This window comes from Hyla sarda, unplaced genomic scaffold (genome assembly GCF_029499605.1).
Source record: "Hyla sarda isolate aHylSar1 unplaced genomic scaffold, aHylSar1.hap1 scaffold_1000, whole genome shotgun sequence".
In the NCBI taxonomy this organism is placed as follows: Eukaryota; Metazoa; Chordata; class Amphibia; order Anura; family Hylidae; genus Hyla; species Hyla sarda.
This window is the reverse complement of record NW_026607619.1, coordinates 93619-106001: the sequence shown is the minus strand read 5'-3', so window position 1 is coordinate 106001 and position 12383 is coordinate 93619. Positions and strand designations below refer to the sequence as shown.

The window sequence follows — 12383 nt, the reverse complement described above, 5'->3', positions numbered from 1 at the left end:
GCGACAAATTCAGACAGGAAAAATCAGTATAAATCCTTAGAAAATTATCCCCCAGTGTCTCCATCTGCTGGCGGTATTGAATAAGCATTGCTGCACTGATGGGGTATGCATTAGACGAAAAAAAAGAAGAAAAAGAAGAATAATACGCCCAGAAAAGAGGCGAAAAGGAGAAAAACGTAAAAAAACGTGAAAAAAAAGTAAGAGGAAGAGAAGGGAAAAAAAGGTGGAAATGGGTTTAAAAGTGATTTCGGAGGAGAAATATATATATATATATATATATATATATATATATATATATATATATATATACGCGCACACACACACATATATATAAACGTATTCTCCGTTGAGATATTGCAGCCGCTGCTGTGTCCAGGCCCAGGAGCCTTAGCACTGTGCTGTGATGTCACTCAATACCACTGACATCACTAGGTGTAAACAACATCTCTCCTTTGCTGTGTATGTGACTATGGAGCTGTTTGGTGATGTCGTCTATTATGGCCTTCATAGAAGCAACAGGAGATTGTTGCATCCATCTAGAACCCTCAGAACTACAGTGCTATGATGTCACTCACTTCCACAGGCCTTGCAGAGTGTAAACAACAACAACCCAGCTTTGTTGTGTATGTAACCATAGGGATTTGTGATGTCACCTAGAACCTTCACAGCAGCGACAGCTTTATGAGGAGCATCAGCACTGCTCTGCCTGAGCAGAACCATCACCGCCATAGGTTGTCAAATAACCCGGGTTTAACCCACACAGGTAAGTCCAATGGGGTGCAGGCATGTCCTCTATGCTTACAGCTTCCCGTGGGTGTTGGTTTGATACCGTTTGGGGACAGCCAAGGAGGCATCTGCAGGCAACAAAGGTAGGTGTGTGCTTGTGTGTGTGTTTCCTATGCAGATCCTAAGCCCAGTGTCACATGCAAGTAGGAGGAGTAAGAAGGGTTCCTGGCAAATCCGGGTTATGGATTGCATTTAAAAAGGCCCCGTGGGAGTGCAATGGGCCCCTGTCTTGCTGCTTAGCAATAATGGTATGGGTTTAGGTTCTGCTGTGTGTACTGGTGGTTGACTGCCCCCCAGCCCAGAGTGTGCATGGAAAATTGTCTGGCAGCCTCCCTGACAGCAAGCAGTGATAGTGCCCATGAAGGGCACCTTGTTGGGCCCGCCCCTTTCACGGTTATCGCTTCTCGGCCTTTTGGCTAAGATCAAGTGTAGTATCTGTTCTTATCAGTTTAATATCTGATACGTCCCCTATCTGGGGACCATATATTAAATGGATTTTTGAGAACGGGGGCCGATTTCGAAGCTTGCTTCCGTCGCCCTATGCATTGACCCGATATGGCAGTATCTTCGGGTACAGTGCACCACCCCCTTACAGGGTTAAAAAGAAAGATTCCTACTTTCATTGCTACCTGCTTGCTGGCTAGCCAGCTAGCCAGCCCTGTGGGCCTTGCTGCTGCTGCAGCCAAAAAACAAAAGGTGGTGCTGCTGCTGCTTCTGCTGCTTCTGCTTCTGCTTGTGTCTGGCCGCTGTTGGAGCGTCCAGGCACAGGACTTCTGCTGCTGCTGACTAAATGGCCTCCTTAATTGGATCATTTGAGTAGCCAGCACACCTGTGCAGGTAGGGCATGACATGATAGGCAGCTGCCTTGATAGCGGGTGGGTGCTGAATGTTCCTAATTGACAAAATAAGATTAATGCTTATGAAGAAATATAAAATCTCATCCCTTCCCCAATATCGCGCCACACCCCTACCCCTTAATTCCCTGGTTGAACTTGATGGACATATGTCTTTTTTCGACCGTACTAACTATGTAACTATGTAACATAACATGGGGGGGGGGGGGGGTCTCCTGGCTGTTCACACAGGTGTGTCATTGCTGTACATTGACCATGCATTGCTTCTGTGGTATTGCAAAGGCAAAGACAAATGCTTCCAGCCATCCATTGCACTAATGGATTGGTCATCAGCTGGCTGTCTATGTCCCGCATCAATATAGACCAAAGTACAGAGGGTTAGGCTATGCTATTGTGCACCTACCTGATGCATCAGAAGGTGCGAGGCCCTTGCTAAATTCTGTGCACAGACTTTGAGATCTATACTTTAGACTGTATCTAAACCTGCTCCAACATGGACTGACATTCTGGCCTACTTTCAGCCGATGCGACTTGTCTGTCGCTGAACAGTCGCTTTTTATGTATTCAGCACCTATGTATAATGTTGTAAAAATGCTCTAGAAGCTAAAGTCGCAGAAATGTCACACATATTTGGCCTGCAACTTTCTGTGCGACAAATTCAGACAGGAAAAATCAGTATAAATCCTTAGAAAATTATCCCCCAGTGTCTCCATCTGCTGGCGGTATTGAATAAGCATTGCTGCACTGATGGGGTATGCATTAGACGAAAAAAAAGAAGAAAAAGAAGAATAATACGCCCAGAAAAGAGGCGAAAAGGAGAAAAACGTAAAAAAACGTGAAAAAAAAGTAAGAGGAAGAGAAGGGAAAAAAAGGTGGAAATGGGTTTAAAAGTGATTTCGGCGGAGAAATATATATATATATATATATATATATACGCGCACACACACACATATATATAAACGTATTCTCCGTTGAGATATTGCAGCCGCTGCTGTGTCCAGGCCCAGGAGCCTTAGCACTGTGCTGTGATGTCACTCAATACCACTGACATCACTAGGTGTAAACAACATCTCTCCTTTGCTGTGTATGTGACTATGGAGCTGTTTGGTGATGTCGTCTATTATGGCCTTCATAGAAGCAACAGGAGATTGTTGCATCCATCTAGAACCCTCAGAACTACAGTGCTATGATGTCACTCACTTCCACAGGCCTTGCAGAGTGTAAACAACAACAACCCAGCTTTGTTGTGTATGTAACCATAGGGATTTGTGATGTCACCTAGAACCTTCACAGCAGCGACAGCTTTATGAGGAGCATCAGCACTGCTCTGCCTGAGCAGAACCATCACCGCCATAGGTTGTCAAATAACCCGGGTTTAACCCACACAGGTAAGTCCAATGGGGTGCAGGCATGTCCTCTATGCTTACAGCTTCCCGTGGGTGTTGGTTTGATACCGTTTGGGGACAGCCAAGGAGGCATCTGCAGGCAACAAAGGTAGGTGTGTGCTTGTGTGTGTGTTTCCTATGCAGATCCTAAGCCCAGTGTCACATGCAAGTAGGAGGAGTAAGAAGGGTTCCTGGCAAATCCGGGTTATGGATTGCATTTAAAAAGGCCCCGTGGGAGTGCAATGGGCCCCTGTCTTGCTGCTTAGCAATAATGGTATGGGTTTAGGTTCTGCTGTGTGTACTGGTGGTTGACTGCCCCCCAGCCCAGAGTGTGCATGGAAAATTGTCTGGCAGCCTCCCTGACAGCAAGCAGTGATAGTGCCCATGAAGGGCACCTTGTTGGGCCCGCCCCTTTCACGGTTATCGCTTCTCGGCCTTTTGGCTAAGATCAAGTGTAGTATCTGTTCTTATCAGTTTAATATCTGATACGTCCCCTATCTGGGGACCATATATTAAATGGATTTTTGAGAACGGGGGCCGATTTCGAAGCTTGCTTCCGTCGCCCTATGCATTGACCCGATATGGCAGTATCTTCGGGTACAGTGCACCACCCCCTTACAGGGTTAAAAAGAAAGATTCCTACTTTCATTGCTACCTGCTTGCTGGCTAGCCAGCTAGCCAGCCCTGTGGGCCTTGCTGCTGCTGCAGCCAAAAAACAAAAGGTGGTGCTGCTGCTGCTTCTGCTGCTTCTGCTTCTGCTTGTGTCTGGCCGCTGTTGGAGCGTCCAGGCACAGGACTTCTGCTGCTGCTGACTAAATGGCCTCCTTAATTGGATCATTTGAGTAGCCAGCACACCTGTGCAGGTAGGGCATGACATGATAGGCAGCTGCCTTGATAGCGGGTGGGTGCTGAATGTTCCTAATTGACAAAATAAGATTAATGCTTATGAAGAAATATAAAATCTCATCCCTTCCCCAATATCGCGCCACACCCCTACCCCTTAATTCCCTGGTTGAACTTGATGGACATATGTCTTTTTTCGACCGTACTAACTATGTAACTATGTAACATAACATGGGGGGGGGGGGGTCTCCTGGCTGTTCACACAGGTGTGTCATTGCTGTACATTGACCATGCATTGCTTCTGTGGTATTGCAAAGGCAAAGACAAATGCTTCCAGCCATCCATTGCACTAATGGATTGGTCATCAGCTGGCTGTCTATGTCCCGCATCAATATAGACCAAAGTACAGAGGGTTAGGCTATGCTATTGTGCACCTACCTGATGCATCAGAAGGTGCGAGGCCCTTGCTAAATTCTGTGCACAGACTTTGAGATCTATACTTTAGACTGTATCTAAACCTGCTCCAACATGGACTGACATTCTGGCCTACTTTCAGCCGATGCGACTTGTCTGTCGCTGAACAGTCGCTTTTTATGTATTCAGCACCTATGTATAATGTTGTAAAAATGCTCTAGAAGCTAAAGTCGCAGAAATGTCACACATATTTGGCCTGCAACTTTCTGTGCGACAAATTCAGACAGGAAAAATCAGTATAAATCCTTAGAAAATTATCCCCCAGTGTCTCCATCTGCTGGCGGTATTGAATAAGCATTGCTGCACTGATGGGGTATGCATTAGACGAAAAAAAAGAAGAAAAAGAAGAATAATACGCCCAGAAAAGAGGCGAAAAGGAGAAAAACGTAAAAAAACGTGAAAAAAAGTAAGAGGAAGAGAAGGGAAAAAAAGGTGGAAATGGGTTTAAAAGTGATTTCGGCGGAGAAATATATATATATATATATATATATATATATATATATACGCGCACACACACACATATATATAAACGTATTCTCCGTTGAGATATTGCAGCCGCTGCTGTGTCCAGGCCCAGGAGCCTTAGCACTGTGCTGTGATGTCACTCAATACCACTGACATCACTAGGTGTAAACAACATCTCTCCTTTGCTGTGTATGTGACTATGGAGCTGTTTGGTGATGTCGTCTATTATGGCCTTCATAGAAGCAACAGGAGATTGTTGCATCCATCTAGAACCCTCAGAACTACAGTGCTATGATGTCACTCACTTCCACAGGCCTTGCAGAGTGTAAACAACAACAACCCAGCTTTGTTGTGTATGTAACCATAGGGATTTGTGATGTCACCTAGAACCTTCACAGCAGCGACAGCTTTATGAGGAGCATCAGCACTGCTCTGCCTGAGCAGAACCATCACCGCCATAGGTTGTCAAATAACCCGGGTTTAACCCACACAGGTAAGTCCAATGGGGTGCAGGCATGTCCTCTATGCTTACAGCTTCCCGTGGGTGTTGGTTTGATACCGTTTGGGGACAGCCAAGGAGGCATCTGCAGGCAACAAAGGTAGGTGTGTGCTTGTGTGTGTGTTTCCTATGCAGATCCTAAGCCCAGTGTCACATGCAAGTAGGAGGAGTAAGAAGGGTTCCTGGCAAATCCGGGTTATGGATTGCATTTAAAAAGGCCCCGTGGGAGTGCAATGGGCCCCTGTCTTGCTGCTTAGCAATAATGGTATGGGTTTAGGTTCTGCTGTGTGTACTGGTGGTTGACTGCCCCCCAGCCCAGAGTGTGCATGGAAAATTGTCTGGCAGCCTCCCTGACAGCAAGCAGTGATAGTGCCCATGAAGGGCACCTTGTTGGGCCCGCCCCTTTCACGGTTATCGCTTCTCGGCCTTTTGGCTAAGATCAAGTGTAGTATCTGTTCTTATCAGTTTAATATCTGATACGTCCCCTATCTGGGGACCATATATTAAATGGATTTTTGAGAACGGGGGCCGATTTCGAAGCTTGCTTCCGTCGCCCTATGCATTGACCCGATATGGCAGTATCTTCGGGTACAGTGCACCACCCCCTTACAGGGTTAAAAAGAAAGATTCCTACTTTCATTGCTACCTGCTTGCTGGCTAGCCAGCTAGCCAGCCCTGTGGGCCTTGCTGCTGCTGCAGCCAAAAAACAAAAGGTGGTGCTGCTGCTGCTTCTGCTGCTTCTGCTTGTGTCTGGCCGCTGTTGGAGCGTCCAGGCACAGGACTTCTGCTGCTGCTGACTAAATGGCCTCCTTAATTGGATCATTTGAGTAGCCAGCACACCTGTGCAGGTAGGGCATGACATGATAGGCAGCTGCCTTGATAGCGGGTGGGTGCTGAATGTTCCTAATTGACAAAATAAGATTAATGCTTATGAAGAAATATAAAATCTCATCCCTTCCCCAATATCGCGCCACACCCCTACCCCTTAATTCCCTGGTTGAACTTGATGGACATATGTCTTTTTTCGACCGTACTAACTATGTAACTATGTAACATAACATGGGGGGGGGGGGGGGTCTCCTGGCTGTTCACACAGGTGTGTCATTGCTGTACATTGACCATGCATTGCTTCTGTGGTATTGCAAAGGCAAAGACAAATGCTTCCAGCCATCCATTGCACTAATGGATTGGTCATCAGCTGGCTGTCTATGTCCCGCATCAATATAGACCAAAGTACAGAGGGTTAGGCTATGCTATTGTGCACCTACCTGATGCATCAGAAGGTGCGAGGCCCTTGCTAAATTCTGTGCACAGACTTTGAGATCTATACTTTAGACTGTATCTAAACCTGCTCCAACATGGACTGACATTCTGGCCTACTTTCAGCCGATGCGACTTGTCTGTCGCTGAACAGTCGCTTTTTATGTATTCAGCACCTATGTATAATGTTGTAAAAATGCTCTAGAAGCTAAAGTCGCAGAAATGTCACACATATTTGGCCTGCAACTTTCTGTGCGACAAATTCAGACAGGAAAAATCAGTATAAATCCTTAGAAAATTATCCCCCAGTGTCTCCATCTGCTGGCGGTATTGAATAAGCATTGCTGCACTGATGGGGTATGCATTAGACGAAAAAAAAGAAGAAAAAGAAGAATAATACGCCCAGAAAAGAGGCGAAAAGGAGAAAAACGTAAAAAAACGTGAAAAAAAAGTAAGAGGAAGAGAAGGGAAAAAAAGGTGGAAATGGGTTTAAAAGTGATTTCGGCGGAGAAATATATATATATATATATATATATATATATATATATATACGCGCACACACACACATATATATAAACGTATTCTCCGTTGAGATATTGCAGCCGCTGCTGTGTCCAGGCCCAGGAGCCTTAGCACTGTGCTGTGATGTCACTCAATACCACTGACATCACTAGGTGTAAACAACATCTCTCCTTTGCTGTGTATGTGACTATGGAGCTGTTTGGTGATGTCGTCTATTATGGCCTTCATAGAAGCAACAGGAGATTGTTGCATCCATCTAGAACCCTCAGAACTACAGTGCTATGATGTCACTCACTTCCACAGGCCTTGCAGAGTGTAAACAACAACAACCCAGCTTTGTTGTGTATGTAACCATAGGGATTTGTGATGTCACCTAGAACCTTCACAGCAGCGACAGCTTTATGAGGAGCATCAGCACTGCTCTGCCTGAGCAGAACCATCACCGCCATAGGTTGTCAAATAACCCGGGTTTAACCCACACAGGTAAGTCCAATGGGGTGCAGGCATGTCCTCTATGCTTACAGCTTCCCGTGGGTGTTGGTTTGATACCGTTTGGGGACAGCCAAGGAGGCATCTGCAGGCAACAAAGGTAGGTGTGTGCTTGTGTGTGTGTTTCCTATGCAGATCCTAAGCCCAGTGTCACATGCAAGTAGGAGGAGTAAGAAGGGTTCCTGGCAAATCCGGGTTATGGATTGCATTTAAAAAGGCCCCGTGGGAGTGCAATGGGCCCCTGTCTTGCTGCTTAGCAATAATGGTATGGGTTTAGGTTCTGCTGTGTGTACTGGTGGTTGACTGCCCCCCAGCCCAGAGTGTGCATGGAAAATTGTCTGGCAGCCTCCCTGACAGCAAGCAGTGATAGTGCCCATGAAGGGCACCTTGTTGGGCCCGCCCCTTTCACGGTTATCGCTTCTCGGCCTTTTGGCTAAGATCAAGTGTAGTATCTGTTCTTATCAGTTTAATATCTGATACGTCCCCTATCTGGGGACCATATATTAAATGGATTTTTGAGAACGGGGGCCGATTTAGAAGCTTGCTTCCGTCGCCCTATGCATTGACCCGATATGGCAGTATCTTCGGGTACAGTGCACCACCCCCTTACAGGGTTAAAAAGAAAGATTCCTACTTTCATTGCTACCTGCTTGCTGGCTAGCCAGCTAGCCAGCCCTGTGGGCCTTGCTGCTGCTGCAGCCAAAAAACAAAAGGTGGTGCTGCTGCTGCTTCTGCTGCTTCTGCTTCTGCTTGTGTCTGGCCGCTGTTGGAGCGTCCAGGCACAGGACTTCTGCTGCTGCTGACTAAATGGCCTCCTTAATTGGATCATTTGAGTAGCCAGCACACCTGTGCAGGTAGGGCATGACATGATAGGCAGCTGCCTTGATAGCGGGTGGGTGCTGAATGTTCCTAATTGACAAAATAAGATTAATGCTTATGAAGAAATATAAAATCTCATCCCTTCCCCAATATCGCGCCACACCCCTACCCCTTAATTCCCTGGTTGAACTTGATGGACATATGTCTTTTTTCGACCGTACTAACTATGTAACTATGTAACATAACATGGGGGGGGGGGGGGTCTCCTGGCTGTTCACACAGGTGTGTCATTGCTGTACATTGACCATGCATTGCTTCTGTGGTATTGCAAAGGCAAAGACAAATGCTTCCAGCCATCCATTGCACTAATGGATTGGTCATCAGCTGGCTGTCTATGTCCCGCATCAATATAGACCAAAGTACAGAGGGTTAGGCTATGCTATTGTGCACCTACCTGATGCATCAGAAGGTGCGAGGCCCTTGCTAAATTCTGTGCACAGACTTTGAGATCTATACTTTAGACTGTATCTAAACCTGCTCCAACATGGACTGACATTCTGGCCTACTTTCAGCCGATGCGACTTGTCTGTCGCTGAACAGTCGCTTTTTATGTATTCAGCACCTATGTATAATGTTGTAAAAATGCTCTAGAAGCTAAAGTCGCAGAAATGTCACACATATTTGGCCTGCAACTTTCTGTGCGACAAATTCAGACAGGAAAAATCAGTATAAATCCTTAGAAAATTATCCCCCAGTGTCTCCATCTGCTGGCGGTATTGAATAAGCATTGCTGCACTGATGGGGTATGCATTAGACGAAAAAAAAGAAGAAAAAGAAGAATAATACGCCCAGAAAAGAGGGGAAAAGGAGAAAAACGTAAAAAAACGTGAAAAAAAAGTAAGAGGAAGAGAAGGGAAAAAAAGGTGGAAATGGGTTTAAAAGTGATTTCGGCGGAGAAATATATATATATATATATATATATATATATATATATATATACGCGCACACACACACATATATATAAACGTATTCTCCGTTGAGATATTGCAGCCGCTGCTGTGTCCAGGCCCAGGAGCCTTAGCACTGTGCTGTGATGTCACTCAATACCACTGACATCACTAGGTGTAAACAACATCTCTCCTTTGCTGTGTATGTGACTATGGAGCTGTTTGGTGATGTCGTCTATTATGGCCTTCATAGAAGCAACAGGAGATTGTTGCATCCATCTAGAACCCTCAGAACTACAGTGCTATGATGTCACTCACTTCCACAGGCCTTGCAGAGTGTAAACAACAACAACCCAGCTTTGTTGTGTATGTAACCATAGGGATTTGTGATGTCACCTAGAACCTTCACAGCAGCGACAGCTTTATGAGGAGCATCAGCACTGCTCTGCCTGAGCAGAACCATCACCGCCATAGGTTGTCAAATAACCCGGGTTTAACCCACACAGGTAAGTCCAATGGGGTGCAGGCATGTCCTCTATGCTTACAGCTTCCCGTGGGTGTTGGTTTGATACCGTTTGGGGACAGCCAAGGAGGCATCTGCAGGCAACAAAGGTAGGTGTGTGCTTGTGTGTGTGTTTCCTATGCAGATCCTAAGCCCAGTGTCACATGCAAGTAGGAGGAGTAAGAAGGGTTCCTGGCAAATCCGGGTTATGGATTGCATTTAAAAAGGCCCCGTGGGAGTGCAATGGGCCCCTGTCTTGCTGCTTAGCAATAATGGTATGGGTTTAGGTTCTGCTGTGTGTACTGGTGGTTGACTGCCCCCCAGCCCAGAGTGTGCATGGAAAATTGTCTGGCAGCCTCCCTGACAGCAAGCAGTGATAGTGCCCATGAAGGGCACCTTGTTGGGCCCGCCCCTTTCACGGTTATCGCTTCTCGGCCTTTTGGCTCCGATCAAGTGTAAACTTGGTCTGGGTCAGGGGTGCGGGTGTTCTGCTGAGCAGGAATCCGGAGTGGTGATCTTACTGTGGAATCGACAGACAAGAGAAGAACAATGGCTGGAAAGGAATACCTCCCTGCGATTGAGAAGACTGTACGTTTTGTGGTGGAAACTTCTGACCGGGGTAAGAATCGGATTGAGTACATTGGACATGAACTTGTGGAGAAATTGGGTGGTTTTGGCATGGATAGTTTGTTCTGTGTGCAAGAGAATAGGAAGCAAGGAATATATGATGTGTCCTTCATCTATGAAGCTGATTGCCAGAACTTCTATGAATGTTTGAAAAGAAATGCCAATAACCCTGTCTTGGAAAATGTAAAGTTTTTTCCTCTGTTTGAGATGGGAGTGAAGACTCTGTTTGTACATATGTACAATCCGTTCTTAGACCCGGATATGATTAAGAACTTTCTAAGTATCTACTGTGAAAGTGTCCAAGGGGGAGTGAAGCAAACTAGTAGTTTGGGTGTGTTTAACGGCACATGGAAGTTCTTTGTAAAACTGAAGCTGGATCCTGGGAGCATTGGTGGAGTGAAACACCCACCGGCCAATTTTTCAATCGCTGGAAACCGGGGTTATGTCTATTATTATGGCCAGCCATTGTTTTGCCGTGATTGTTTGCTGTTTGGACATGTTAAAGAGGCTTGTCCAGGTAATAAGAAGTGCCGAAATTGTAAAATGCCAGGGCATGAAGCGGGAGCTTGTCCACAGCCCAGAACTTGTGATCTTTGTGGCCTTGTTGGACATGTGTATAGAAATTGTCCGGAGGTGGCTAAGAGGGAGAAGGAGAAAGAGGCCAGAAAAGATTTGGCAATTAAAAAAAGGGAAAAGGCAAAGGCAGACATGGCAGAAAAGAGTGTGATTGCTATTATTGAGAAAGCAACGGTGGTGGAAGAGAAGGTGCAGGAGGAGATTGAAGAGGAGATGGAGGAGGAGGTGAGAATTGAAGAGGTGCCTAGTCCTCAGGTGTCTGGCACTCAAAAAGTTGAATGGTCGAATTCAGAAGAGGAAAGTGCTAAAGAGAGAGAGGAAGATCTTTTTCGTCCCCCACGGAAGGCGGCGAGAGGTGCCAGTGGTGAAAAGATGGAGCAGACGGTGGTGGAGACGAGTAATCGTTTTGCCGCAATATCTGAGGGTGAAATGGATAAATGCATTGGAGAAGAAACTTCTCCCTCGACACTGAGCCGTAAAGTTCATTAACTCTCTTCTAGGTTTTTTCTTCCTATGGGTTGTTATTTGATTAGATATGTCTTTTTCGGTTAGTTTGTCAAATGTTAGAGTCTTTAAAAATAAGAATAGAAGAGCGGCCATTCTGGAGGAATTGGCAGGAACTAATAATGACATAATTTGTCTACAGGAATGTGGATTGGATTTTCCTCCAAAAAAGGAGGAGTGGAGATATGGACCAGCAGTGTGGTCTTGCTCTAATGTAAATAGAAATGATGGAGTTGGGGTTTTGTTTAGAAATAATAAGTTTAAAGTTTGTAGTCAAATGGTGTTAAGGGAAGGAAGGTGTGTGTTGGTGGAGGTTGGGTTACATGGGTTTAAGTTTAAGTTAATTAATGTTTATGCACCTGTGAATAAGGAGGAGAGGGTGGGTTTGTTTGAAATAATTAAGGGGTTTTTGTCTGGGAAGGAACCAGTGTTGTTAGTAGGTGATTTCAACTGTGAGATTGGGAGGGATGCGGATGTTTCTGGAAATATGCTTAAGAGTATGGTGAGTGATTTCAAGTTAAGAGATGTGGTTGAAGTGTGTGGTGTGAATCCTGTGTTAGCAACATATCATGCTGAGAGTGGAAGGAGTGAGTCAAGATTAGATATGTGTTTTGTGTCCAAAATGATAGGATGTATGTGGTATAAGCAAGAGAGAGTGATTTATTCTGATCATGAGCGTGTGAGTTGTGGTTTGGTGTTGGATGAGATTTGCATAAGTGGGAGGGGTTACTGGAAGCTTAATGTGAAACTGTTGGATGAAAAGGAGGTATATGATAGGTATATTAAGAAGTATAAGTTATGGTGTGAGAAGAAAAAAGAATTTTTGGATTT

At 45.4% G+C, this 12383-nt stretch overlaps 4 non-coding genes across 4 annotated transcripts; all 4 read left to right on the top strand.

The window, feature by feature from the left end:
* The first annotated feature begins 1182 nt into the window (after positions 1-1182).
* Positions 1183-1373, top strand: LOC130298438 (U2 spliceosomal RNA). Its single transcript, XR_008849803.1, has one exon. It is a non-coding gene; the product is annotated as a U2 spliceosomal RNA (small nuclear RNA).
* A 2074-nt stretch (positions 1374-3447) lies between these two features.
* LOC130298437 (U2 spliceosomal RNA) lies at positions 3448-3638 on the top strand. Its single transcript, XR_008849802.1, has one exon. It is a non-coding gene; the product is annotated as a U2 spliceosomal RNA (small nuclear RNA).
* Positions 3639-5719: 2081 nt separating this feature from the next.
* Positions 5720-5910, top strand: LOC130298436 (U2 spliceosomal RNA). The gene has a single exon (XR_008849801.1). It is a non-coding gene; the product is annotated as a U2 spliceosomal RNA (small nuclear RNA).
* Positions 5911-7990: 2080 nt separating this feature from the next.
* LOC130298432 (U2 spliceosomal RNA) lies at positions 7991-8181 on the top strand. Its single transcript, XR_008849797.1, has one exon. It is a non-coding gene; the product is annotated as a U2 spliceosomal RNA (small nuclear RNA).
* The last annotated feature ends 4202 nt before the right edge of the window (positions 8182-12383 follow it).